Below are 27,519 nucleotides of genomic sequence, written 5' to 3'. Positions count from 1 at the left end.
AAAGAAGAGAGAGGGAAGGAGGAAGAAAGGAAGGAAGGGATAGAGGGAGAAAGGAAAGAAGGAGGGACAAAGGAAGGGCATCAAGCTGATCAGTGCATTACCCTAGTCTAGTAAAATGTCTCTGGTGACGAAACATTTCCAAAACATTCAAAAGAGCAGTCAATCCTTTCTCCCCCATTCACCTCCCCCAAACACCTACCTCTTCCCACAGCCCCCTTTTAAACAAATACATGAATCTGGCTTCCAGGATGCCTTAGGCACTTTATTACCAACAGAGAGCTTTGTCATGGGGAAGACATAGTCACCCATTGCATTAGAGAGCTTTTTCTGAAACAGGCAGCCACCTCTGAAGCGAGAGTGACCTCTCATTAGAACAGCTTCTGTGAAAGCATCCCCCCGGGCCATTTACCACTTGAGGCTTGCGAACAGAGCCCTGCTGGGGAAGTCTGAATCCTCAGCCTCCTCTGTTCCTTGGGGGCACAAGGCTTGCAGTACTCTGGGAGAACACAATTTTCTAGCCTTGGATGTTCTTGGCAGTGAATGGGAAATTGGGGAGGGCTGGGAGAGAGAAAGCAAATCTCTGGATGGAAAACTGGAGCCCATATTCAGATAACATTTTAGGGGTGCATCGCACATGCCCAATCAGTAGAATTCCAAAAACAATTAGGACATCAGAACCCACCTTTGTTCAGTCCGATTCCTGGATAGAAACTCCCTCCACTAGAGCTCCCTACAAATAATTACTTAGCCTCCATTTTTAGTCTACAGGTGATGGAGGTTTTTAAAGAGTCCTGGGATCTCTCATTTCATTATTGGACAGCTCTGATTGTTGTGAAGGAATTTTCCCTTATATGGAGCTGAAATCTGCCTCTCTGTGAGATACAGGGTCATGGGAGTTAAAACCAGAGGGGGCCTCATAGATAATCTACTTCTACTTCCTCTCTCTTTAACAAATGAGGTAGTTCAGGTTCCAAAGGGAAAACTGACTGGCCCAAGATTACAGTATTATTAAATGAAAGTATACAAATCTAGGGCACCTAATACCAGATTTAGAGCTCTTTCTACCTCCTCTTGTGGCTGGCTAATTAATAATAGTAATACTATTACTAATAATAATCATCATCATCATTACTTTTTTAATTAACATTAAAAGAAATATAAGAATGTACCTAGCTGCCTTCGATGAGCTCATGTCATTTGGGACAGATTAACTCTATCCTCAGATATTGAAAGAACTTGCAAATTTCACTGCTGACCTACTGTAGCCTATTGACTGGAACACTGGACTCAGAGTTAGGAAGATCTGAGTTCAAAATGTTTCCTCAGATGTTTATTTGCTGTGCCTCTTAGGCAAGTCTTTTAAATTCTCAATCTCCATTTCCTCATCTGTAGAATGGGGGTAAATGGTAGGACAGAAAAAGATTTCAAGGGTTTTTGAGCATCAAATTACTATGATACAGGTGAAGCACTTTGTAAACCTTAAAGCACTCTACAAATGCTATCTATCATCAGACATACACACTAGCTGTGTGACCCTGGACAAGTCACTTAACCCTGTTTGCCTCAGTTTCCTCATCAGTAAAATGAGCTGAAGAAGGCAATGGCAAACCGTTCCAATATCTTTACCAAGAAAAGCCCATATGGGATCAGGAAGAGTCAGATATGACTAAAACAACTGAAAACAACAAGAAATCATAATTTCTACCTTTACTTCCACTATTACTACTACCGTTACAACTATCATACTACTACTATTACTGCTGCTGCTAGTATTATTACTGGGGTGTTCAGGAATGAGTAACACCTCTGGGGTGAGGGATGTTGACCCCTTTTCAGAACTGCTCATCCACCTTTGGTATCCACCTTCATTCAACTGTTACCTGTGGTTACGAGAAGCTGTAGCATGCACAGTGGTCACATCCTGGTAAATTGTCTCAGTAGATAAATCAGGTTGACGTTAACTGATAGGCCTCAATTTTTTGGTGAGTTAGGGGAATGTCTAACCCAAGCATGTGAAGACTTTCCCAGTGGAATAGGAGAATGACAACAATTTGTTCTAAAGCCCATGAAGGTGGCTGAAGCAGGTAATATGGGATGCTTAGAGCTTGGTCAGGCATTGAAGGTGTCAAGGTCATCCACTGCACCCATCAATAATCTGTCTTGCTACTGAACTTCATTGACTCTGGAAAAGAGCAAAACTGATAATTTTGTGCAATTCTGCTGCACTTAAATCTAAGTCATGCTCACTCAAGACATTACCCCATGAGGTCACTGGTCCTCTTCCAATGGTGACAAACACTACTGCTACTGCTACTACTACTACTACTACTACTACATAACTCACAAGCTTAGAAGACTAGATATTATTCCAATTGTCTAAAAGAGGAAGAAAATGGAATATGTAAAGTAGAGACTGGTAAGCTTGATTTCAATTCCAAAGAAAATTCTATTTTTTCTTCTTTTTTTAATTAATTAATTTTTTGTTTTCAACATTCACTTCCACAAGATTTTGCGTTCTAAATTTTCTCCCCATCTCTCCCCTCTTCCCACCCCAAGACAGTGTGCATTCTGATTTCCAGTTCCCCCAATTTGCCCTTCTTTCTATCACACCCCTCCCTTCTCTTATCCCCATCCCCTCTATTTTCTTGTAGGGCAAGATAACTTTCTATATCCCATTGCCTATATGTCTTTCTTCCCAGTTGCATGTAAAAACAATTTTTAACATTCGTTTTTAAAACTTTGAGTTCCAACTTCTCCTCCTTCCTCTCTCCTTACTCATACCCATTGAGAAGGCAAGCAATTCAACATAGGTTATACATGTGTAGTTATGTAAAAACTTCCATAACAATGATATTGTGAAGGACTAACTATATTTCCCTCCATCCTATCCTGCCCCCCATTCTCTCTTTTGACCCTATCTCTGCTCAACAGTTTTTACTTCTAATTACCTTCTTCTTTCTATGATCCCTCCCCACCCCTCTGCTTATCTCCTTCCCTCCTATTTTCCTGTAGTGTAAGACAGATTTTCATACCAAATTGAGGGTGCATGCTATTCCCTCCTTAAACCAAATCCTATGAGAGTAAGGTCCTCTCTTTCCCTCACCTCTCTCTTCTTCCCTTCCATTGAAAATGCTTTTTCTTGCCTCTTTTAGGAGAGATAATTTGGCCCATTCCATTTCTCCCTTTCTCCTCCCAATATATACCCCTCTCTTCCATTAATTTTATTTTTTAAAATATCATACCTATTCAATACACTCTGTGCCCTCTGTCTATATGTATGTAATCCCTCCAACTATCCTAATACTGAGAAAAGTCTCATGTTATGAATATCATCTTTCCATGTAGCAATGTAACCAGTTCAATTTTAGTAGGTCCCTTATGATTTCTCTTTCCTGTTTAACTTTTCATGCTTCTCTTGATTCTTGTATTTGAAAGTCAAATTTTCTATTCAACTCTGGTCTTTTCATCAAGAATGCTTGAAAATTCTATATTTCATTGAATGACCATTTTTCTCCTCTGAAGTATTATACTCAGTTTTTCTGGGTAGGTGATTCTTGGTTTTAATCCTAGCTCCTTTGACCTCTGGAATAGCCTATTCTAAACCCTTTGATCCCTTAATGTAGAAGCTGCAAGATTTTGTGTTATCCTGATGGTATTTCTATAATACTTGAATTGTTTCTTTCTGGCTGCTTTCAATATTTTCTCCTTGATCTGGGAGCTCTGGAATTTGGCTACAATATTCCTAGGAGTTTTCCTTTGGGGATTTCTTTCAGGAGGCAATTGGTGAAATCTTTCAGTATCTAGAACCCTCTGGTTCTAGAATATCAGGGCAATTTTCCTTCACAATTTCTTGAAAGATGATGTCTAGGCTCTTCTTTTGATCATGTCTTTCAGGTAGTCCCATAATTTTTAAATTGTTTCTCTTGGATCTATTTTTCCAGGTCAGTTGTTTTTTTCCAATGAGATATCTCTCATTGTCTGCTATTTTTTTATACCTTTGGTTTTGTTTTATAATTTCTTATCTGTTCAAAAAGTCATTCTGTCTGTTCCATTCTACTCTTTAAGGAACTATTTTCTTCAGTTTTTATCCCTTCTTTTTCCATCTGCAGATCCAGTTCTGCTTTTTAGGGCATTCTCCTCATTGGCTTTTTGGATCTCTTTTGTCATTTGGGTTAGTCTGTTTTTTAAAGTGTTATTTCCTTCAGCATTTTTGGAGTCTCCTTTAGCAAGCTGTTGACTTGTTTTTCATGATTTTCTTGAATCACTTTCATTTCTCTTCCCAATTTTTGCTCCACTTTTCTTACCTGATTTTCAAAATCCTTTTTAAGCTCTTCCATGGTCTGAGACCAATTCAAATTTTTCTTGGAAGCTTTGGATTCAGGAGCTTTGACTTTGTTGTCTTCTTCTCTTTGGATATTTTTGTCTTCCTTTTCAACAAAGTCAGATTCTATAGTCTGATTCTTTTTCAGATTTTTGTTAATTTCCCCAGATATTTACTTGACTTTTGAGCTCTGTGTTAAGGTAATTCTCAGTTTCCAGTGGGGGTAGAGGTTATACTGTCTGCTACTTGCTCTCCCCACAATCTGTGAGCCTAGAGCTCCAGAAATAGTCACTGCCTCTGCCACTGCCCCTGCTGCTGCTGTGACTCCCAGAGGTTCCTCTGCCCCCTCCTCGCTCTGCTGCACTGGGGCTGGACCCAGAGCACTCTACTCTCTCATGCAGGTGCCATAGGTTTTTTTCACTTACCTTTCAATTTGTCTTCAGCATTTTGGGGTCATGAAGTCTGGAAATTCCATACTTCGTTTGCCAGAGATTCAGTTCCCACAGGCCTGCTCTGGTCCCTTCTGTGCTGGGGTGGCCCATGCTACATTGTGCTCTGCTCCCATCCTTGTTCAAGAGATGCTTCCCGTTGACCTTCCAGGCTGTCTTTGGCTGGAGATTTGCTTCACTCAGTCATTCTGTGGGTTCTGCAGCTCCAGAATTTGTTTAGAGTAATTTTTTAAAGGTATTTGTCTGAGCTTGGGGAGAAAGCTATAGAAAGCCCATGTTTTCCTCTGCCATCTTGGCTTCTTACTCTAAAATTCTAAAATATGTCAGGAAAGGGATGATTAATGAACAAATAGAAACAGAAACAGGGATACTGTGAGTAAAGCATGCAAAACTAAGTTCATTTCTCTTTTTGATAAAGCTACTAGGCTTGTAGATAAGATGAAAGATGTGTTTCTAGTTTATCTAGAGCAGTGATGTAGAGCAGTGATGTTAAACATGTAGCTGGGGGGCAGCAAGCAGCCTAGAGTACTACAGAGTGCTTCCTGAATCAGATTGAAATGTGATTGAGAATAACAAAATAAATAAAAGTGAAATAAAACAAATAATATTTATGTGTGATGTTCTAAGGGCAGGGATCCTTATGCACAGTTTAGTGACCCCTGTTTCTATTTGAATTTAAAACCACTGCTCTAGCATTCAGCAAGAGAGTTGACAGAGTTTCTCAGGCTGTTCTTCCAAAAAAAAATGTGGAAAAACTATAGACTGGACAGTATCAGGTAGAGGTACACATGGAAATTTGTAAAAGGCCAGACCTATTGTCAGTGAAGGTTTAATGTCAATTTGGATGGAGGTCTCTACTGGGACAGATCAGAAATCTGCTCTTTGTATTGTGAGGCTTGACATTTTTTAGTCAATTAATTAGAAAAAAATAAATGCCATGTGTTACTTTCTCGGGTGACACAAAACTGGGAGAGATTCATATTCACAACAATCTTGTTGACAGAGCCAGGATTTTAAAAGACCTTGACATGATAGAGTAATGAGGATTTTTTTGAAAATGAAATTAAATCAGTGTTGAAGTAAATTTTTCACACCTACTTTGTGAGTGTGCATCTGTGTTTTAAATATTAAGATGCCCTTTGTCTTTTTAACCATATTGCTTAAAATTCAGATTTTTTTCAAACCTAGATACCATTTATTACTCTGAGCAGGAAGGGCTCGAAAGGCAGAAAAATGTGGTTGGTCATTTGAAGTCCTTGAGCTGGGCAGGACTCAGTACTGATAGTGGTCAGGTTTGAAGGGGCCCTCTCTAAGGAGGCTCAGGGAGTGAGACTGCTTTTTCATCAGCTTGGTTAGCTACACATTCAGTTTGTAAGGTGGGCCTCAGCCACAGCTTCATCAAGCTTCCGTGGTAGGAAGTAGAGTCCCACAGGCTACCTGTCCAGGTGGGTCCATAGTTCAATCTAGGCCAACACATGGTTGCTGGAGGAATTTCTCATCACAAAGCTCAGATGGCCCATAGCACAGCTCAAGTTGACTAGGTGGCCCTCTGCCAGCAGGATGATTCGCTTTCCATTCTTCAGCTTATAATGGTCCACCTGAGGCTTCACATTCACCTTTTCCTCAGAATTTTGATTCAGACACTTTACATCTATTTCCACATCAAAGTGGCCAGTGTTACATATCATGGTGTCATCCTTCATCTGCTCAAAGTGCCTGTCCAAGATGATGTCTATGCATCCTGTGGTGGTGACAAATATATTTCCCTCCTTGCAGGCCTCATCCATGGTGGTCACCTCATAGCCCTCCACTGAGGCCTGCAGTGTATTGCTGAGGTCTATCTCTGTGATGATGACTCAGTCACCAAAGCCCTGAAGGACCTGAGCACAGCCCTTGCTCACATTACCATAGCCTGCCACCACAGCCACTTTGCCAGCAATCATTACATCTGTGGCTTGTTTGATGCCATAAATGAGGGATTTATGGCAACCATACAGGTTGTCAAACTTGGTTACAGAATCGTTTACATTGATGGTTAACATTTTCAGAACTCCATTGACTTTCATCTTGTATAGATTGTGGACATCTGTGGAATTTTCCTCTGAGATACCTCTGATACCCTTCAGGAGCTCAGGGTATTTGGTGTGAATGATGTTGGTGAGGTCCCCAGCATCATCTAGGATCATGTTGAAGAGTTGTTCATCCTTGAAATAGAGGGTCTGCTTGATGCACCAAAGGTACTCCTAATCAGTTTCCCCCTTCCAAACATGCACAGGAATGCCAGTTTTGGCAATGGCAGCTGCTGCATGGTCCTGTGTGGAGAAACTAATGCAACTGGACCACTGTACCTCAGCTCCCAGGGCCACCAGTGCCTCAATAAGAACATCTGTTTGCACCGTCATGTGAAGGCAGTCAGCAATCCAGACACCCTTCAGTGGTTTGGAGGCTGAGTACATCTCTCAAAGTTTCATCAGGCCAGGCATCTCTTTCTATGCTATGTCAAGGGCCTTGCATCCCCAGGCAGCCAGGCTGATGTCATTGACTTTGTAGGGCAATTTGTCAGACATGTTGTGGCCTCCTCCACAGTAATGACTTAACAGAGATCACCATGCAGAAACTTAAGGATGGAGGTGATGGGGCCACAGGAAGGCCAAGATGGACAGCAGGCAGCACCAGGAGGGCTAAAATTCAGGTTCTTTATGAAGCTTTCCTGAACCCTCACCATCTGACTTAGGGTACACTTTTCATTTAATGTATTTCTATTTTCATAAGTTCACCAAAATAATAATAGTAGTAATAGTAATAAAGCTTTGTATAGCACTTTAAGATACACAAAGCACTTGACATATGTTATCTCATTTCACCTTCACAACCCTATGAAGTAGAGGCTACTATTTTATAAATGAGAAAGCTGAGTCTGAAGGAAGTGAAAAGACTTGCCCAGGGGTCCCATAGCTAGTAAGGTTATCAGAGGCTGAATTTGAATTCAGACATTCCTGACTTCCCATAGAGCATTCCATCAACAGTGCTACCTAGCTGCCTTCAGTTCAGATATTTCTATGGTTAAGAGATCATATGTTCAAAGTGGAAATAACCTTCAAATGTGTTCAAAGGACCTAGAAAACAGTCCTAATTATGTCTATGTTGTTGGATAAGTAAAACACTTCCTTTCTTTTGGTCTGAGATCTGTCATCAATAAAATGCTAGGGTTGGTTTGGGTGATTTCTAAGTTCTCTGAAGGCTCCACCGCGCCTGTGTTTTGTGCTTTTTGGGTGGATTGTCATAATTAAGGAAGAAAAAATAAACAATATCTGATGAATCAGGAGATGTGTTCTGGTACTGGCCCCACTCTGCTTCTCTAGGTGACTCTGTGGTAATTGCTTGACTCCTTTGGAATTCAGTAAAATGAAGGGTTGAAATTGGATAATTCATAAATTTCCGTCAAGGTCTAATGTTATATTTTTTTTTGTTCTAACATTTTGCTCTCTAACATCCTCTGATTCAAATTCTATAATTAAATTTCCCTTCTTCAATTGAAAAAAAATGTTAAATATGCTGGAGATTAAAAAAAATGGCAATGAAATAATCCCCATGCTTGAAGATTTTACATAAATCAATGTTATCCAAATACCAGATAATTACAAGAGGGAACATTAACAAATGAGTGGTGTAGGGGTGAGGGGAGGGGAAAGATTGAGAAAGACTTCAAGTAGATGTCTGAGTAGAACCATAAATGAAGCTAATGATTCTAAGAGATCTCTTAGGTGAAGAGGACTCCAAATACTGGGGAGAGTGAGTCTCTAGGACTCCACAGAAATAGAAGATGGAAGACAATGCATTTTGGCTGGAAAATAGAATCCGTGAAAGGAAGTTATGAGAAAGGACTCTGAAGCAGAAAATTGGAACCAGATTGTAGAGGGTTTTTAAGGCTAGCTGAGGAGTTTGAAGTTTATGTTTTTATTCTGAAGATATAGTATGTTCTCACACTCTACGTTTCAAGGTCCCTTTCAGCTCTAACACTTTAGGATTCCATGAGGAGATAATATTCTGCAAGCTTTCTTCTCTAATGATACTAATTGGTACTAGGTTTTCTAACAATTTCCTACAGGCCAAATAAAACAAGCATTTCTTTACCCAAAGCGAAAGAGTAAAAGGGGATAGTTCATGAAACGGAACTTGATTTTCCTCTTATGTATATAATAAATTCAACATTATGACTTTCAAATATATCACCTTTGTCTGAACTTCCTTCTGTCTCATTAGATTGTGAGTTCTATGAAAGCAGGGGGAGATTTTTGCCTCTTTTCATACTCCTAGTGCTTAGCACAGTGCCTGGCATACAGTAGATATATAATCAATGTTCATTTGTTGATTTCTCTTTTCATTTTGTTTTTTTAAGTTTCAATGAATCTCTTTTATTCCTTTTTCTTTTTATAGTAACTCTATGATTAACTCTCTTCTGACTTAAATTAAAAATTAAATTAAAATTAAAAAATTAAAAATTAAACTAAATTAAAATTAAAAAATAAAAAAAAAACCTTTCAATAAATATAGATAGTCAACCCCAACATTAGCTGTGTCCAAAGATAAATGTCCTCTTCTGAACCTTGGATTCATCAAGTCTGGTTCAGGAGGTGAGAGCATCATACTTCACAATCAATATTCTGGAATTGTGAGTAGTTATTATATCTATCAGACTTTTAAGTCTTTCAAAGTATCTTTTCTCTAAAAGGCTATACAAATAATACATATAATATACTATTATTATTTAATAGTACATTTTACCATATAGTATAAATAATATTTAATTTAATTTATAGTTTTTATATATGATGGTATATAAATACTCTACAAATAATATATATATATAATACTATATAAAATTATATAAACTATCTAGGTTATGTTCATTCACTCTGCATCAGATCAGAAAACTTGCCCCATGGCTCAACAAAATACCACTATATTAATATACCATAACTTGTTTATTCTTCCATTAATTCATGGATATACCCCTTGGTTTTACTTCAACAAGAATTGCTACTCTACACACACACACACACACATATAGATAGATAAATATAGATAGATAGATAGAGATACAGATAGATGGATAGATTGATTGAGATAGATAGGTAGATATCATATAAGTGCATTTTCTTTTTCTTTTATTTAATTGAAGAATATACCTAGTAATGATATCAGTAGAATCATTCCCTCCCCCACATAGAACTTCTAGCTTCTTTTAATTTAAGAATAGGAGGTCTTTTCTGAAGTACTACCCCACCCTAAGTCTTGGCTCAACTTCCAATGCCCTTAGAAAAACAAAACCAAAAACTTCTATACATACGTGCATACATATACATATACACGCACATAAATATATCCATTATATTTGTATACATACAAAGACATATATATATACACATTATATATACATATAAACACAAGTAACTAAAAATCACACACTTTTACAACATATGTAAACTATGCTATATAAGGCATATACTACGTATATAACATACACACAATTTACAGGTACATATGTGCACATATACATGTTTGTGTAGTACCTGCATCTGTATTATTATGTATATGTGCACATATGCATATATATGTATATATACATGCATACATATATACATATATGTATATGTATGTGCAGATGGATGGATGGATGGATGGATGAATGAATTGGATAGATCAAGTCTTGGAAACAGAAAGGGCTGTCTTTAAGTTTTATTTCTCACACGTATAAACTGGTCAGTATGCAGCCATTCCTTTTCCTGGGAAACTATCTAAAAAAAAAAGTTTCAGAAAATAATTACTTAGTTAAGCAAGTTTTCTCATCAGAAAATTCAAAATACCATTGAAGTCATAGATCTAATCCTTAGCCTATTACTATATCTTAAAACTTCTAGAACTAAATTAAGAAAAAGTGGTAATAATAGACATCTTTGCTTAACTCATGTGCTTTTAGAAAGTTCTGTATGCTTCCTCCAATACAAATATTGGATCTTGGTTTAAGATAAATGTTATTTGCAAATATTAAGGAAAAGTTTACTTATTCCTATATTTAGTGTTTTTAATACAAACAGATCATACATTTTGTCAAAAGCTATTTAAGCATCAATAGATATGTATTATAATTTTTGTTAGTAGCACAGTCTGCTGTTTGTAGATTCCCTTATGTTTTATCAAGCTTGCATTTCCTATACTATGAATAAGGTGCTCTTTTTAACACACTATTGTAGCTTTTATGTTATCATTTAATTTAATAACTTTGTATGAATATTAATTTGGAATGTTGGTCTAAAATCTTCTTTCTCTGCTTTGTCATCCCCTGATTTAGTTATCAAGACAATATTTGTACTATGAAAGAAATTTGGGATGATTCCCTTACTGCTTTTTCTTGCAAATAGTTCACGTGATATATGAATTAACTTTTCTTTCAATATTTGATGGAATTAATTTATAAATCCACCTGGAGTAGTTTTTTCCATTACGAATACATTTGTAGCTATTTCAATTTCTCTTTCTGGAGCTGAATAATATAAATTATGTCTTTCTTAGGTAATGTAACTGTTTTCTATTTTTATTAATATCCATACAGTCCATCTGTATTATCATTTTTGTTTGGTAAATAATTGGGAGAATGATTTAATAGCTGCCTCTATATCATCTTCAGTTGTTATGAATTCTCTTTTTAATCCTGACAGTTTTGTTGTTGGGTTTTTTTCTTGCTCTCTTTTAATCAATTTGCTTATTAAGCTCCTGCTTTTATTTTTTAACTTCATCTTTTTTTCACTCTTATATTTGATGTTCTCTTTTTTGGATTTTCAGAATTTCTAATTTGCCATTGGGGAAAAAAATGTTGCTTTTCTAATTTGTTATTTTTCTTGCTATTTTTATTGCACATATAGTTAATTAATTAATCTATTTATTCTCTCTTCTGTTGATGAAACAGCTATACAATTTCCCTTAAGGAAATGTGGCTACATCCCAAAAGTTTGGTGTATTTCCTTATTGCAATTTTCTTTGATAGAAGTATCAATTATTTATATATTTTTCTTTAACCCACTACTTTAAAATTAAAGTATATAGATTTAATTTTAAATGTTGATCCTTTTTTTCAAAGGATTTTTATGGAATAACATTTTTTTCACTGTGATTATCCAAAAGTGCCATTACTATGTATGCTTTTCTTCTTTAATTATGGCGTTGTTTATGCCCCAATATGTAGTCAACATTTGTAATGTTGCCATCACAGTTATGAAATATGTAAAGTCCTTTTTACTCCCATTCAGTAGTCTGTCATAATCATTCTATTCAGATGTTTAGCTTATTATATCTTTTTTTTATTAGCTCTATCTGAAAAATATACAAAGAGCTCCCTTACTATTAAAGTTTTTCTTTTACTCCTATAATCAAACACACACACATACACACACACACACACACACACTGCATTGTCATTCTTTGCTTATATGTTAAATAATCTAATTATCTCTAGTACCTTTAAGAATTATATAATTCTCCTGTTTACCTCTTTTAATCATGTCTATTTTTACTGTTACCTTGTTCAAAATCATGTCTGTCACTTTCCCACCAATAGCATTGCTTTCCCTACTTCTAGCTTCTTTTTTTAACTCTATGTAGATCTTTTGTTTCAAGTTTATATCTTTTAAACCAATCCTACATTGCCTTTTAAACTCTCCTCTTCCTTCTCCTTGTCCCTAATTTTCCTGTTGAGTTTAATGTATTTTTATACAAAATATTTTGAATATGGTTGTGAGTGTATTCAAACCTCCCTATGTCTTGGTTACATTAAAATAAGATTCACGGGATGCCCATGTACTCTCCCTTTTCTTACGTGTTTGTTTTATCTTAATCTCATGCACTATGACTGAGATAGAAAATTCCCTCCCTTTCTTCCTCTTTTTTTCCCCCATATTACTTTCTTCCTACCATTTCTTTCTTCTCTTAAAACCATAAGAAAACAAACAAAAACAGAACGAAACCATTCCCAAACTATCTGTTAGACTTACTCAGTTTCCTCTGTGACCCTTGAAGACATTAGGATGCTCAAGAAACACCTATTTCTTTACACACCATAGAGTAATCCTGATTGTGGCTTCCTTGATACTGAACCCTTTTTTTCTGGCTGCTTACATTGTCTTTTTATTTAATTTGATTCGAAAGCCTTGGAATTGGGTAATAAAATTCCTATAAATCCTAGGAGTTATTATATAGGGCTATCTTTAATGAGGTGAGCAGTGGATTCTTTCAGTTTTCAGTTTATTCTAATATTCTAATAAATGTCGATTGTTTGTGAATTCTTAAACTATGAAACCCAGGCTTTTAATTTGATTACTAATTTCAAGGAATTTGAAGGTTTTTATTTCTCTTCAACACGTTTTCCATTATTTTTGCTGATAGATATTACACATTTTCCCCTATGTTTTCAGACTTCAGATTTTATTCTATTTCTTGTCTCACGGAGTCATTGGTTTATGTGGCCCATTCTAATTTTAAGGAATTATGTTTCTTGGGTAATATTTACTACATTTTGTTTTAAGTTATGAATTTCCCTTCCAATTCTTTTCTTTACAGCTTTCATTTCATTTATAATGTCTTGCTTCATGTTTCCTTGATGCTTTGATAAGTCATTGTGGTAAAGCCATTTTCTTTTCTGAAAATCTGCCTATAATTCTTATGATGTTATTCTCCTTCTCTGTGTTTTCCTCAGACAATTCTTGAATATTATTTTTATTTCATAATGTTTTCTTCTATTTACTCAAGTTGAAGCCCCATTTGCTCCTGACCAGACTTTTCCGGCTTCTTGCTGTTTTCTTCCATCTCCCTCGTTGTCCATGTGGTCAAAGGAAGGGCAGACTTCAGTGTGTGCGTCAGAGCTCTGCTTCTGGCTCTCCCCTGAGGCTTCCTTAATCGGACGATTGCCTCTTTTTTTGTTTCCTTGGTTTCTCCTGTTCAGGGCACTGCTGTATTCCTCTAAGGAGATTGCTTCAAGTTGTTCTACTGACCTGAATTTGCTCTGTTTCTGTGATGATTTTATGTGGAGCTCCCCCTCTTATGGCATAACATAGTGATTATCATTTTGCCAAGCAAATTTTACATAGTATCCCATTTTAATCTCATTAAACAGACAATTAAGGCACATTATCAGACAATTGAGGCACATAGAGTCTCAGTGATTTGCCCTTGGTCCCAGAGCTGGTGGCAGTTAAATGGCACCGTAGTGCACAGAGTACTGGGCCTGGAGTCAGGAAGATTCATCTTCCTGAGTTCAAATCTGGCCTCAGACACTTACTAGCTGTGTGACCCTGGGCAGGTCACTTTACCCTGTTTACCCCCTCTGAAAAATGATCTGGAGAAGGAAATGGCAAACCACTCCAATAACTCTGCTAAGAAAATTCCAAATGAGGTCACAGAGAGTTGGACACGATTAAAAAATGACTTAATAGCAACAACAAACCGCTGGTAAATATCAGAAGTAGAATATGAATCTGGGTCTTTTTCACTTCAAGGCCCTGATTCCTATATAGCTGACTGCCTCACACGGTAAATATGTAATTCTCTGTGTGCATTTTATTCCTGAAACTAAAATCTTCTGAGGCCTGACAGATTTATTTGCGTGCTTCTCCAGACAGTAATGACTGTGTCTACTCTTCAGGACCTTGAGAAACAAGCAGAAGGTCTTTTTTACAATAAGCATTCTACCGTGCACCCGAAGGTTGTCACAGGAGGGAAGTTTAGGTAAACGACTAAGCTTTAAAAGGTTAATTACCATTAATCATTATAAGAAGTTAACTTATTATCAATTCATAAATTCAGAATATATTTATTTTGCTGACAAGCAAAATCTCCCCATTGACCCCTGAACCCTGATTCATATTGAAGACTGATTATTTTATTATTTTTTATAGATTAAGGTATTTATACCAAAGGACTGCCTCACACAACAGATGCACACAACACCAGAGGGAATCTTAATTCAGTACTGAAAATTCTTCAGTTGCTCCCACTGACTAAAAGACTGAAGTCCTTGTATGAGACTATTGGTAGAACTATGAACAGGAGAGTCTAGAATTAGCCACTTAATACATTAATCTATCTGTCTATCTATCTATCTAATCTACTCTATCTATGAGTATACTACACACATATGTATAAAATGTTTATTATGCATGTATGCATAATTAATATTATGCACATGCATGAGTATGTGTTTATACACACATAGATATATACACATACATATATGAGTTTATTAAATATGTTTTGTTTCTACATATGTCTGTTAATTATGTGGTTTTTAACACTGGTCTATGTGTTTGTATATACACATACACCACTAACAGACCCATATACCCCCACATATGCTTAAAAAGAAATACTAGGTATACATTCAGTTTCAGTGAAAAGAAAATTTGCCTGGGAAAGAGACACCTGGAGTTTGAATCCCCACTTTGCCACTGATCAGCTGTTACCACAGGCAAATCTTCTTGCCTCTTCATGTTTTCCCCTCAGTATCCTCATTTGTAAACTATAACTAGTGATCCTTGCACATCCTTTCTCAAGGGACTGATATGGAGAAAGGATTTTGTTCATCTTAAAGTTCTGTTGAATTAAGAATTTATTGTTTTACTGTCTGGATCATGGAAAGAGAGAAAAAAACAACCTTAGAATGAGAAGAGCATGAGAACAGATTGGGTTTCACTGTAAACACATATTCTAAAAATTAGACATATTCCAAATTCAATTTTGCTGCCTCACTAGGTAGTGAGTTTCCTGTTATTGTAACTATGGGCAGGATCCATATGGTCTGTCCTAGATGCTGTAATGCGGAGCCTTTGTACAAAGTAAGAACCATATTAGACAGAGTCTGAGATCCTTTCAAACTCTTAGATTCTGTGATATTTTTAGGGGGTTAGTAACTGTTGACTGAATAAATGTTGAATAAGACAAGTAAGTCATGGTTTGAGAAACACCACCACGTGCCAACCATCTGTCTTTGTGTGTTAATATTTATTTAAATATTCCAGGGGGTCAAATGGAGCATATTTTCAGATTGTAATTGGACATGGTATAAAATATTGGGGAGCTGTCATAACCAAGCCAAGTTGCCTCAGGACTAATGACCTGACAGTTGCATAGACATTAATCAAATTGTTTTCAGAGTATCTAGGGAGAGAAGAATGCTAATATACATGTGGCCTCAGTTCCTCCTGTTCTTCTTTCCAAGCACACTAGGTATCTTACCTGACATCTTTTATTTTCTCCTATCAGGCTAAATTTCTTTATGGAGGGAAAAAGCAGCCAGAATCATAAAACCTCCCAAATCTCAGAGCTGAATGGAGACTCAGCCACCATTTCATTCAGGTCACACATGAAAGAAATCTCCTCTAGGACATACCTGAGAAATAGTCATCTAGCTTTGTCCAAAGTCCTCCAGTGAGGGGAACCCACTACTGCCCAAAGCAGTCTATCCCATTTCTGCACAGAATTTTCCTTACATTAAGCCCAGATCTGCCTCACTGCAGCTCCTCTCCATTACTCCTCAATCTACTCTCCGGGGTTAAAACACAAACAAACAAACAAATATAAACCTTCTTCCATGTAACAGCTCTTCAAATATTTAAAAGCAATCATCATGATATTTCTCCCTCAACATCTTCTCTTCTGTACGTTAAACATTTCTATTTGCTTCAAATCATCTGTGTACTTTATGCACATCAAATATGTGTGTGTGTGTGTGTGTGTGTGTGTGTGTGAGAGAGAGAGAGAGAGAGAGAGAGAGAGAGAGAGAGAGAGAGAGAGAGAGAGAGAGAGAGAGGAGGGGAAAGGAGAGAGGAGGGGGAGGAAAAGGAGGAGAGGAGGAGAAGTGGTTTTTACAGTGTTTTTTGGTTTGTTTTTGTCACAGAACATAAAGTCAGAACAAAAAAAGAAAGGTCAATTTTCAGTAAGTGGATCTACATTCAAAAGCTTGCTTTTTTACTAGTTCTTTGATTTGGGGCAAGTCATAAATCATCTGGGTCTCAATTTCTTTATGTATAAAATGAAATAATTTTACTAGATCATTCTAAAACCTCTTCCAACTCTATAAGTCTGTGCCTTCAAGGACCATACATTTAATTAGAGGAAAATAACCTATATGACATATATAGGAAGAGTGGTAACAAAGGAAAATGGCCGGGAAACTGTTTTTGTTTAGTTTTTGTTCCTGAAGAGGACATGACATCAGGAAGATAACGCCATGACTTGCAAATGAATTGTGTTTAAGTGAGGTAGGGCTGTGCAATGTCACTAGTCTCACTTTCTCCTTCAGAGCCACCAGGGTCCAGCGGCAAAATACAAATCAGGACCACTGGAGAGGACCTGGAAGCAGTGGGAGACCTTGGCCTTTTTTTAAGCCAAGTCTTTCCTAGATCTTAGTTTGACTGAGGCAACATCATTCAGTGATTAATGCTAGATAAGGAATGAGGCCAAGATTGGCCTCTACTACTTAGAAAAAAAAAAAAATCTGGGAGGGGAAGCCCCTCAGGGTTTCTGATTAAAACAGAAACAATTACTATTTGCATTCATTCCGAACCAATCAGGGTCTAAACCGTAACCCAGAAGACTTAGGCTGGAGCCTATTATTGGCTAATCAAAATGAGGCAGAGTGATTTGGGTTTATGATATGTTCTTTAAGAAAGAAATCTATGCTGTAAGCTCCAAGACATCTTTAGAGGTTTCAGCAATCAAAATCTGCATTCCTTTGGACAGAATACCAGCAGGTAAGGGTTTGATGCCCCTATCTGGACAGAAGGAGAGGAAGGGGAGGGGAAGGGAGAGGCAGGAAGGGAGGGGGAAAGGAAATGGAAGCTAAAGCAGTCAATTGACAATCAGTCTTTCTATAATTAAGCCTGCTATTCGGTTTCAAATCTGTGGGAGAGCAAGAGGTGGAAAGCGGGTGTGGGAGGAATGGAAAAGAGCTGTGGCTAAATGGGATATGAAGGTGGCTGGTATCTGTTTTCATTTAGCCATTTATCAAATGGCTTGGTCTTAAAGAAGCAGTTTTAAAGACAGATTATATTCCTCTAAGATAGGACACTGTAATGGCAATTATGAGAATTACAGATCTTCCCCACCCGTTAATGAACCTGCCCCTTAAGAGAAGCTTGATTAGGGGAGGCCCACATCTTTTCTTAATTTCTAATGAGTCACTGGTTCCAAAGGGCTGTGATGTCCTCTGGCTCTGAAAAGTGTATAAATACTCTGAGGAGAGGTTTTACTTTGGGGCTTATTCATTGGAAATGTTTGGCCAGATGAAACTCTAGCCAGCTGCTAGAAGCTCTCCCCCACCCCACCCCCATGCAGATTTGAAAACCCAGATGTTGGCACTTCTCTCTCTGGTAACTATGTATGTATGTAATGATCAGACAGTTGAATCTGTCTGTTGGTCTGTCATGTATGTATAGCTTACCATCAGAGAGTTGGAAGCCTTGTTTGTTGGTTGATCTTTGTTTCTCTGTTTGTTTTTTCAAGTCAAGGTGCTGACTTTTTCTCCTGAACCAAGTGAATGATATATGTGCTTGATTAAAGTGATTGTTGGCCTTTTAGGAAAGCAGATCTAAAAACCTGTACAGCAGGCCCTCTTGCGTATGTCAGGGTCCTTACTGATACAGGCAGAATATTGGGTGATGTCTTGAAGTGAATTGGATTTAAATGAGGCAGAGTTGCACAAAATCGTTAGCATCAATCTCTCTTCCAGAGTCACAGAATTCCAGTGGCAAGGCAAAAAACAGTACAATTCAAGATGGCCCAAGATTCACTGCATAACCTTGGTGTTTTCAAGATTTGAACAAGCTCTAAGCATTCCACAATGCTGCATCAGCTGCCCCTGCCGTTGGAACAAACTATTCTCATCCATCCATTCCATCAGGGGAGGTCTTCACATGTTTGGGGTAGACACCCTCCTAACTCATTGACAGGTCTAAGGACTGTCAATTACCCTCAACCTGGTTTATCTCCTGTGCAACAGGCTTTTATCAGGTTGTGGTTGCTGGACATGATACAGCTTCTTGTAGCCACAAGTGAGAATTCAGTGAAGGTGGATGAACAGTCCTGAAAAGGTGTGGGCAAGCCTTCATAATGGAAGTAATAGTCTCGACTGAATAACCTCTACACTCAGAAGTTATTAAGTTGTTCTGAGTAGATGTCTAGATGCCTAGATGTGATGTAGATGTCCATCTTGGCCTTAGGATAATAGACTTAGTTCTGAAAGCTACCTTAGAGATCAAATTCAATTCCCTCATTTTGCAGATGCCAAAATTCAGGCACAGAGGGACTTGCCATAGGTCAAACATCTGTCAGAAGGAATTAAAACCCAATCTTCTGCTAACATCAAGCTCAGAACTATACACAATATACCATGCTTCCTCCACAGAAGTCCTAGACTCAAGTCTATTGCTTCCCCTCATATATACCTCATTAATTTCATTTTTAAAATGAGCATAGAAATATTTGCACTCTCTAACTTTCTGAGTTATTGTGAAGAAAGTACTTTGTAAACCACGACATTCTGTAAAAACTGGAGCTGCTGTTGCCTCAGACCTTTGCTGGCTTTAATGACCACACCTTTCTTTCTGTATCCAGAAGACTCATCTCAGGCTATTTCTAGAGGAGGTGGATTGCATTTGATAAGGCTGTATGCTTGCAAAAGGGAATCTGATGTAGATATTAGGGTCAAAGCAGAATCTTGCTTTGCAAGTCCATTTTTTTTTTATTTAATATATTTCTTTAAATTCATTTCCTAGTCAGGGCAAGGGAGATTTATTTTAGGAAGCAGCTAAGGTAATAAGAAAATATAAATCTTTTGCCTGATCATAGAGATTTTTAGAAACTACTGGAAAAATTGTGGAACCTAGATTGTCAGGTAAGATAGGGATATAGGTGCCTCCATTTCCACAGACAGGCCTCATCCACAACTTGATTTTTGAGCATATAATTTTTTTGGACTTGATTTTCTCATCTCTCTGATAAGAGCAATGCTATCTCCCTTACCTGTCTGTTGGAACATTTCAGGCCATAATATTCACAAAGAGCGTTTGACAAAAGGTTCCATCCCAGGATAATTGGGCACCGAGGCTCTGCGATTAAGATCAATTATCATGCCGGAGGCCTGGAAACAGTGTCTTTCTTGAACAAGTGAAGACATCATGATTTAGTGGATCTTATCAATCTTTATCCTCTACAAACGGCTTTCTTCAGTCACTGACTACAGTGCGGGGCTGACCCTAGTTTCTCAGAGGTTATGACAGCAGGACTGACAGGTCCTTCCAATATGGGAAGGTTCCAAGTGTGGGCCACAGTGATCCATGGCCAGCGATGTAACTAACTATGCTTGCATGTAGGCTGGAATTCAATAGTGGTTTTGGAAGCAGCCATGGTGGTTCAAAAGACAGTCTGGAGTAAGGAGTAATCACACCAGGAGAGTTCAGATCATCTCCTAGAGAGTCTGACTTGTGTTACTATGGGCTTTGTTGGACCTTGGGAGAGGACCCACAGGGCTAGAACCCTGGAAGGGGCAGTTCAGGGATAGTCACATCTTATACAAGAACTGGAGAGCAAAGGTCCTGGAGAAAAGACACAGATACAATGGTTGCTACAGAGAGCAGGTTTGCCCTCTGGATGTTGGTACCTTGGGGCAAGTCTCAATCTACCAATTCTAGTTATAGTTTACCAAGTCTGGCATTCAAAAACCAGCCTTCTTGCAATCAACTAATGCTTAATAAACAGGCATTTGTCACGCACCTACTATGTACCAGATACTCTGGTAGCCACTAAATTCAAATCAAAAAGAAAAAAAAAGAAAATTAAACAGTCCCTGTTCTCAAGGAGTTTTCCATCAGAGGAGATAATATGTACACATATAAATATATTGAATAAATACAAAAGATATACAATGTGAATAAAGGCAATTAAGCATGAGGTGGCTAGATGGGAGAAAGGGGCCTAGCGATTGATTATAACACAGTTGTGTTTATATAAGTACTTGAGCTTACTTTTGAAGATTGTGAGTTTGGGAGAATCTTTGATTTGGGGTGAAAAAAGCAGGTGCTCAGTAAATATCAAAAGACTCATTACTGGAGATATTTGTTTGGTATTTTTTGGTGGGGGGCGGAGGAATTGGGTGGATATAATCAGTAATGAGGACTGTCTCCTAAGGCATGGAGACATGGAGAGGTCATAATCTATGTCAGTGAATGAAACATTCAAACCAAGGAAATAATTTCCTTGGAAATGTCCATAACAAGAATAATACCAATATTTCATATTTCTATGAGGCTCTAAGGTTTATAAAATAAAAAAAAAAAAAACCTCTAGCCTCACAAAAGATTATAAGGTAGATCAATCATACATTATTATGCCTGTTGTATAGATGAGGAAATGAAAAGTCTGAAAGACAAAGGAATTTGTCCATTTGTCAAAGTTGGGATTTGAACCTGTATTCCTTGACTCTTGGCTTAACTTTCTATTATGCCATATTGCCTTCTCAGTCGTACCTTGTGAAGTTGGACCAACTACTGTTGAGGATGCTTTTCAACAGTCTCATCTATGCCCCAATATTGCTAGCTTAAGAGTCTAACAGTTCTTAGAATTGCTGAATCTTACAATTTGAAGTGATTCCTTTTTCAGTGAAGTCAATGGTCTCACTGTCTTTCCTTCAATCAATAATAAGTATCCAACATAGGATGAACCTGAAAAGGCCTTAGCCTAAAAGGATCAAGGTCTCCAATTGTGCCCTGGGCCATCTCCAGGCATCCTGATGAATGTCTGACCATTGGACCCAGATGGCCCTGGAGAAGAAAGTGAGACTGGTGACCTTGAACAGCCTTACCTCAACCAAATCCACGTCAAATGCAAGTCATGTCATTGTATCCCTGACGTCATGGTCCTCTTCCAAAACAAAGGAGAAATACAAAGTATTCAGCTGAGTGGATACTGTGGAGATCACAATGATAAATAAGGCCTCACTTAGACCCCCTAACACTCAATCTGACTAAGAAAATAAAATGTCTAATCAGTCAATCAACCAAGAAGTATTCATGAAGTACCCATATGTACTATGTTGTTCAATTGTCTCTAACTCTACATGACCCGATCTACAGTTTTCTTGGCAAAAATGCTGGTGTGGTTTGCTATTTCCTCCCCATTTGATAGATGAGGAAACTGAGGCAAATAGGATGAAGTGGCTTTTCCAGGTTCACACAGATAGTTAATATCTGAGGTCAAATTTGAACTCAGGAAGATGAGGTTTCCTGACTCTAGCAGTGGCATTTTATCCACTGTGCCACATACTTGCCCTATGTACCATGTACCTCTTCAAGTTCTAGGGATGCCAATACAGAAAAAATAAAACAATTACTTCTCTCAAACAGTTTAAAATCCCTTGAGTGAGACATCTTCTACAGGAAAGATAGATACATAGATGACCAAATAATTACCAAATTCAGTACTTCAAGGATGCCATTTCCCCTCTATTGAGAAAGAGCTTCTACTAAATCAGGCATTCTTAACGTTTTGTGTGTGTATATCTTTGGAAGTCTGGTGAAGCCCATAGACCCCTTCTCAGAATCATGTTTTTAAATTATGGAAAGAAATGTTGAATTTCAGCTAGAAGTTAGTAAATATCATGTATTTTTTCCCATTCAAGTTTGTGAATCCCCCTAAATGATGGACCCCAGGTTAAGAACTCATATAATTAAATTGAAGAAGCCTTGCAGTCTTCCTGAGTTGTAGAAAAGAGAAAGATCTGTGACTTCATTTATGGGAGCATTGTCTCCACTAAGGCAGACCCCAGTCCCTCTTTGTTTTAATAGAACAGATGATTGTAGATTTTGAATGAGAAGGGAATTTGGCCATTGAGTCCCAACCCATCATTTTACAGCTGAGGAAACAGGCTGAAAACAGCAAAGTTTCTTATTCTATGTCACATAGATCCAAAGTATCTGAAGCAGTTTGTTAATTCAGGGGTTGCATATTCCAAGCCCAGCTCTCTATCAACTACAAAATCCTAACTGCCTTGGTCTCCATGAGATGCTAGCTAGAAAGCAGTTCATTTGAAAACTTTATTGAGTTTTAGTGAATGACAAGATCAGTATCAGTCAGACAAAAAAGCTCATGCCATCTTAGGTTTGAAACTAGATGGCCTCTGACAGACCGATAGAACTCAAAGATTTAATAGTACTATGATCCTTCAGGCAAGGGGGAACCATTATAGATTCTTAAGCAAGGCAGCAACAAGATGAAATCATTGTTCTGGAAAAATTAATCTGTTAGGTTTGTGCCTAAGTAAATGACTCCCCAAAGGCAATTTCTTTCTCCAGGTAGAAATTTGAAACATAGGCACAATTTAGGAAGAGAGTGACTAGAGAAGATTATTTTCACGGAGTCCCACAATTTCAGAATTAAAGGGAACTCGAAAAAAATCTTATCCAACTCATAGCTGAGAAGAAATCAATGCTATTATAATTCAATAAGTGGCTGTTAAGCCTTTAAGTTGGGGCAGCTAGGAAAGACCACATTTTCTGGAGTTCAAATCCAGCTTCAGATATTTACTATCTGTGTGGCCCTGGATAAACATAACCCTGTTTGCCTTAGTTTCCTCAACTGTCAAATGAGCTGGAGAAGGAAATGACAAAATATTCCAATATTTTTGCAAGATAACCCCAAATAGCGTCACAAAGAGTCAGATATGAAGGAAATGAATGAACAAAATCAAAGCCTTGACATGATGATTTTCTATCAGACCTTACAGTCCACTTACATATATTAAAAATTGTTAGGAAAATTAGTTTTTTTTATTGTGGTTTTGTTTTGTTTTTCCTCATCTCTGTATCTATGAATCTTTAATTCATCATTTCTAGTTCTTCTCTTTTGGAATCAACTGGAAGAAATCTAATCTCTCCTTCATATGCAACCTTCCAAACACTTAAAAAAATAAAATAATTATATTTCAACTAAGCTTTTACTTCATAAGCCTATCCACTCCTAATTCCTTACAGTAATCTTTACCTTACTAGTTTTTAATTCTTTATGGTCTTGGTCTCTCTCAGTATGCTAGCTAAAATTTTATACCTAGAACTGAATATCATGCTCTAAATGTGTTCTGACCTACGTGCTATCCCCTCCTTTGTCCTGGATACTATTGCTTTCTTAATGTCACCTTAGATCCTATTATCGTTTTTTTTTTTTGGCTGCCATGTTGACTTATTTAGACTTGTAGTCTGCTAAAAGTATGTTGTTCTTGTTGTAATTTTTCATAGAAAGTGCTGTTCTATCCTGATTCCTGTGCAATTGATTTGGAGGTTGCAGCTACGGCTATAACATTCCTTAGTAAGAAGTGGAATTCAAACCCAGGATCTCTGATTCCTGGCATCTTAATGAGGCCAAGATAGCATTTGCCATTCTTTTGGAAAATTACAGTCAGTGAGCCATGAGGGTCACCTCACTAGATAACCCCTGGTTTTAAAAGATTATTTAAAAGTATCCCCAAGGATCCAAGTGTAATTTTGTTCAACCTTTATTTAAAAATCCACCTCTACTACTACCAATTTTTACTGGTCCCTTAGGTGATAATTTAAGACAGATTTCTCTGTAATGGTTTTATAACAATTTAAGTCTCAGGCTCATTCATCTCATTTTATTTTCCACATCTGTAAAAGGAGTCTGAGATTAGATTGCCAGGGAAAAGAGAGGAAATCAGGTAAGTGGTGGGAAGAAAAAGGTTCCCTCCATGATTCTACCTTTCCTTCTAGCCTGCTGAAACCCATGGAGCTACTGGTTGTAGTCTGTCTCCTGGGAAAAGTACAAAGGATGTAGAAATGATGGATCTTTGATCAATTCAACTCCTTAAACCTCAGTTTTGTTCTCTTTCTGGTACTTTTGGCATGCAATTAATATAATAAGTTCGTAGGTGAATATCAATTTAGCACTAGGCAGAGTCTAGTTTATCAAGCAGAACACCTTCCTACTCCTCCTCCCCACTTTACAGTTGGGAAACTGAGGCCCAGAGATGAAATTAATTTGACCAAGGTCACTCACTAAGTTAGACACAGCAATAAAATTACAATTCCAGTTTTTTGACTCCAAGTTCAATATACTTATATAAGAATATGAAATTTGACAAGAATTTATTGATTCTGTTTTTAATTCAAATCGACAAACATTTATTAAGCATCTACCATATGCAAAGCCTTGTTCGAGACACTGATAGATGTGTGCAGCAAGTTATATGTCAATAAACACAGAATTAGGCCCCCTTCCCCAACATATACCTAACACCAGATTTAAAGAAACACACACACAAATGTGAGCATAGACTCAGAGGCTATTAGGTTTGGAAAAGATCTAAGAATAACTATTTCAGCTGGGAAAGTACTAAGAACTTAGAATTCCAGAGAGAAAAGAGACATTACCAACACAAAATATTAGAACATAGCACATGAAACATTAGAGCTGAAGAGACTTTAAAATATAGATGGTTAACACTGGAAAGGTAGAGTGCATTTAATCCAAATTCTTTTTATAGATGAGGAAGCTTTATCTCAAAAGGATTTCTCAAGGCCTTGAATATGGGAGCCAATGTTTATATTTATAACGTGTACATCTCTGAATATATTCAGTTCTTCCTAAATAGGTTGGGAATGGGAAAAGGGGCTAGAATATCAAATTGTAATATTCTTATAACTAAGCAAAGCACAGAGATCAATCCTGGATCTACTCCTTATGACCTATGTAACCTTAAGCAAGTCACCTAATCTCACTGGGCGTCCATTTCTTCATTTCTAAAACCAGCGCTTGAACTAGAAGAACACTAAGGTGTCTTTCAATTGCAAATTTATGCCCTTATACAATCCTCTATATAGGAGTGTCCTATATGAGATTCTATTTAGTCAAACCTTTGCCTGAAAGAGAAACCGGTTCCAAAACATCCTTGACAAGTGGTCATGATGACTTCTCTTAAACTCCTCCATTAATAGGGAATGTGTTCACTTTTAAAGATGTTAGTAAATATTTATCAACCAGATCTAAAAGAAAAATCTGGAAAAAAAAAGTATGTACATCCATTTTAAAATTTAATCTATATTATTGGCATTCTCTAAAGTCTAGAAATTAACAAAACAATAAAATAAGTAAAAGGCCTGATCTTACTCCTATCTGAGGTATAAATATTTACTCTGAAAATTTAGCATTGGGCTCTTGGCAAACCAGTTAGAGATGGCTGCAGTCAACACGTGACTACTTTCTAACACAGCCATTTTTAGAATAATTTCACTTTAGGAAGTTATTATATTAATATAACTTCTGTCCTAAAACCCATTGTAATGGAACTGTCTCCTTATTAGTGGAGATGAAGGCTCTGTCTTGTGTGAGAGTCAGTACAGAGTTAGAGAGGGCTTCAGTATTTTCTTTGCCTTATATATAAATCATACAATTCATGAGGAGAGGAATTGTTTCTTTTTTGTCCATATATCCCCAGTACCTAGCATAGAGTATAGACCAAAGTAAGCACCTGATAACTGCTTGTTGAGCTTCATGTAACTGGCAGTTTCCCACCAGACTGCTTAGAATTCAGTGACTAGGTCCTTTGTTTACTCCTTCCAAAATTCATTCATAAGGATGGCTTCTGTATCTGCTCTTTGAAGACTCTAAAATTAGTTTATTAGTTATGTGGCAGTTCTGGAGAGATAAAGCTCAAATTTGCTTGAACTTTCCCTATACTAACTAACATAGGACGTCTTAGTCCTAATCCACAACCTCCATCTTGTCCAAACGTCAACTGTTCTACCCCCAATCCAGTTGGATATGTTCTCTGATAAATCTTCTATGCCACACTGCATCAAAAACATCTCTGAAGTCTAAGTGAATTATGCCGCATTCCTACAGTTTTGTCTACTAATTTTTTAATGTACATTAAAAATTCACAAAGATTTGTGAAGCATACTATTCCTTTCATGAATCCATCTACCTGGAAATTATTTTTTCAGCCTTATTTTCTCTCTATATTATAATAATTTCTTGACAGCTGATGTATACCTGCAAAGTTAAAGTGGTTGCTAAATTCAGACCTTCTATATTTTAAAGGCCCTTCCACTCTATCATTTTATGGGCCAAGGCCTCTTACGTAAGGGAATTAGCTCCATGCTAGTCACAGAATCATAACAAGTATAATTTGATGGCACTTTTAAGCTTGCACATAATAATTTGAGTTTTGCAAGGTGTTTAGTAAATATTCACTCATATTGTCTTCACAATAGCCTTGAGAAGTAGTCACTATAATTATTCACATTTTTTAGATGAGAAAATTGACGCTGACTTAAAGTAAAATATTTAGGGTTATACAGCTAGTATCTGAGGCAGGATCTGAATTCAGGTCTTTTAGACTCCAACTCTCCATCCACTGTACCACCTAAATGACTGACAGTTATGCTCTTGTAACATTCTTATTAAGTGGCCACTGGACTTTTGCTTGAAATTCTCTGATGACAGAGAATCCATGTCTTCCAAAACAGTCTGCTTTTGGACAGCTCTCATCGATTAGCTGAATCTAATTAAAAAAATATTTACTAAGTACTTGATTATGCAGAAGGAAACGTGTATTAGATTTTCTTCATTATATACTACTCTACTACTCCCTGTCTCATGTTTTACAATCTAGCAAAGCTGTTCCTTTCACAC

The 27,519-nt window shown here is 37.3% G+C and overlaps 1 pseudogene; it reads right to left on the bottom strand.

Annotated features, from left to right (window-relative positions):
- Positions 1-6,042: 6,042 nt before the first annotated feature.
- On the bottom strand, positions 6,043-7,337 carry LOC140528391 (adenosylhomocysteinase pseudogene; annotated as a pseudogene).
- Between the last annotated feature and the right edge of the window lie 20,182 nt (positions 7,338-27,519).

The sequence above is a fragment of the Notamacropus eugenii genome, chromosome 1, assembly GCF_028372415.1.
Source record: "Notamacropus eugenii isolate mMacEug1 chromosome 1, mMacEug1.pri_v2, whole genome shotgun sequence".
Taxonomy (NCBI): Eukaryota; Metazoa; Chordata; class Mammalia; order Diprotodontia; family Macropodidae; genus Notamacropus; species Notamacropus eugenii.
The sequence above is the reverse complement of the archived record's forward strand: the minus strand, read 5'-3'. Positions and strand labels throughout refer to the sequence as shown.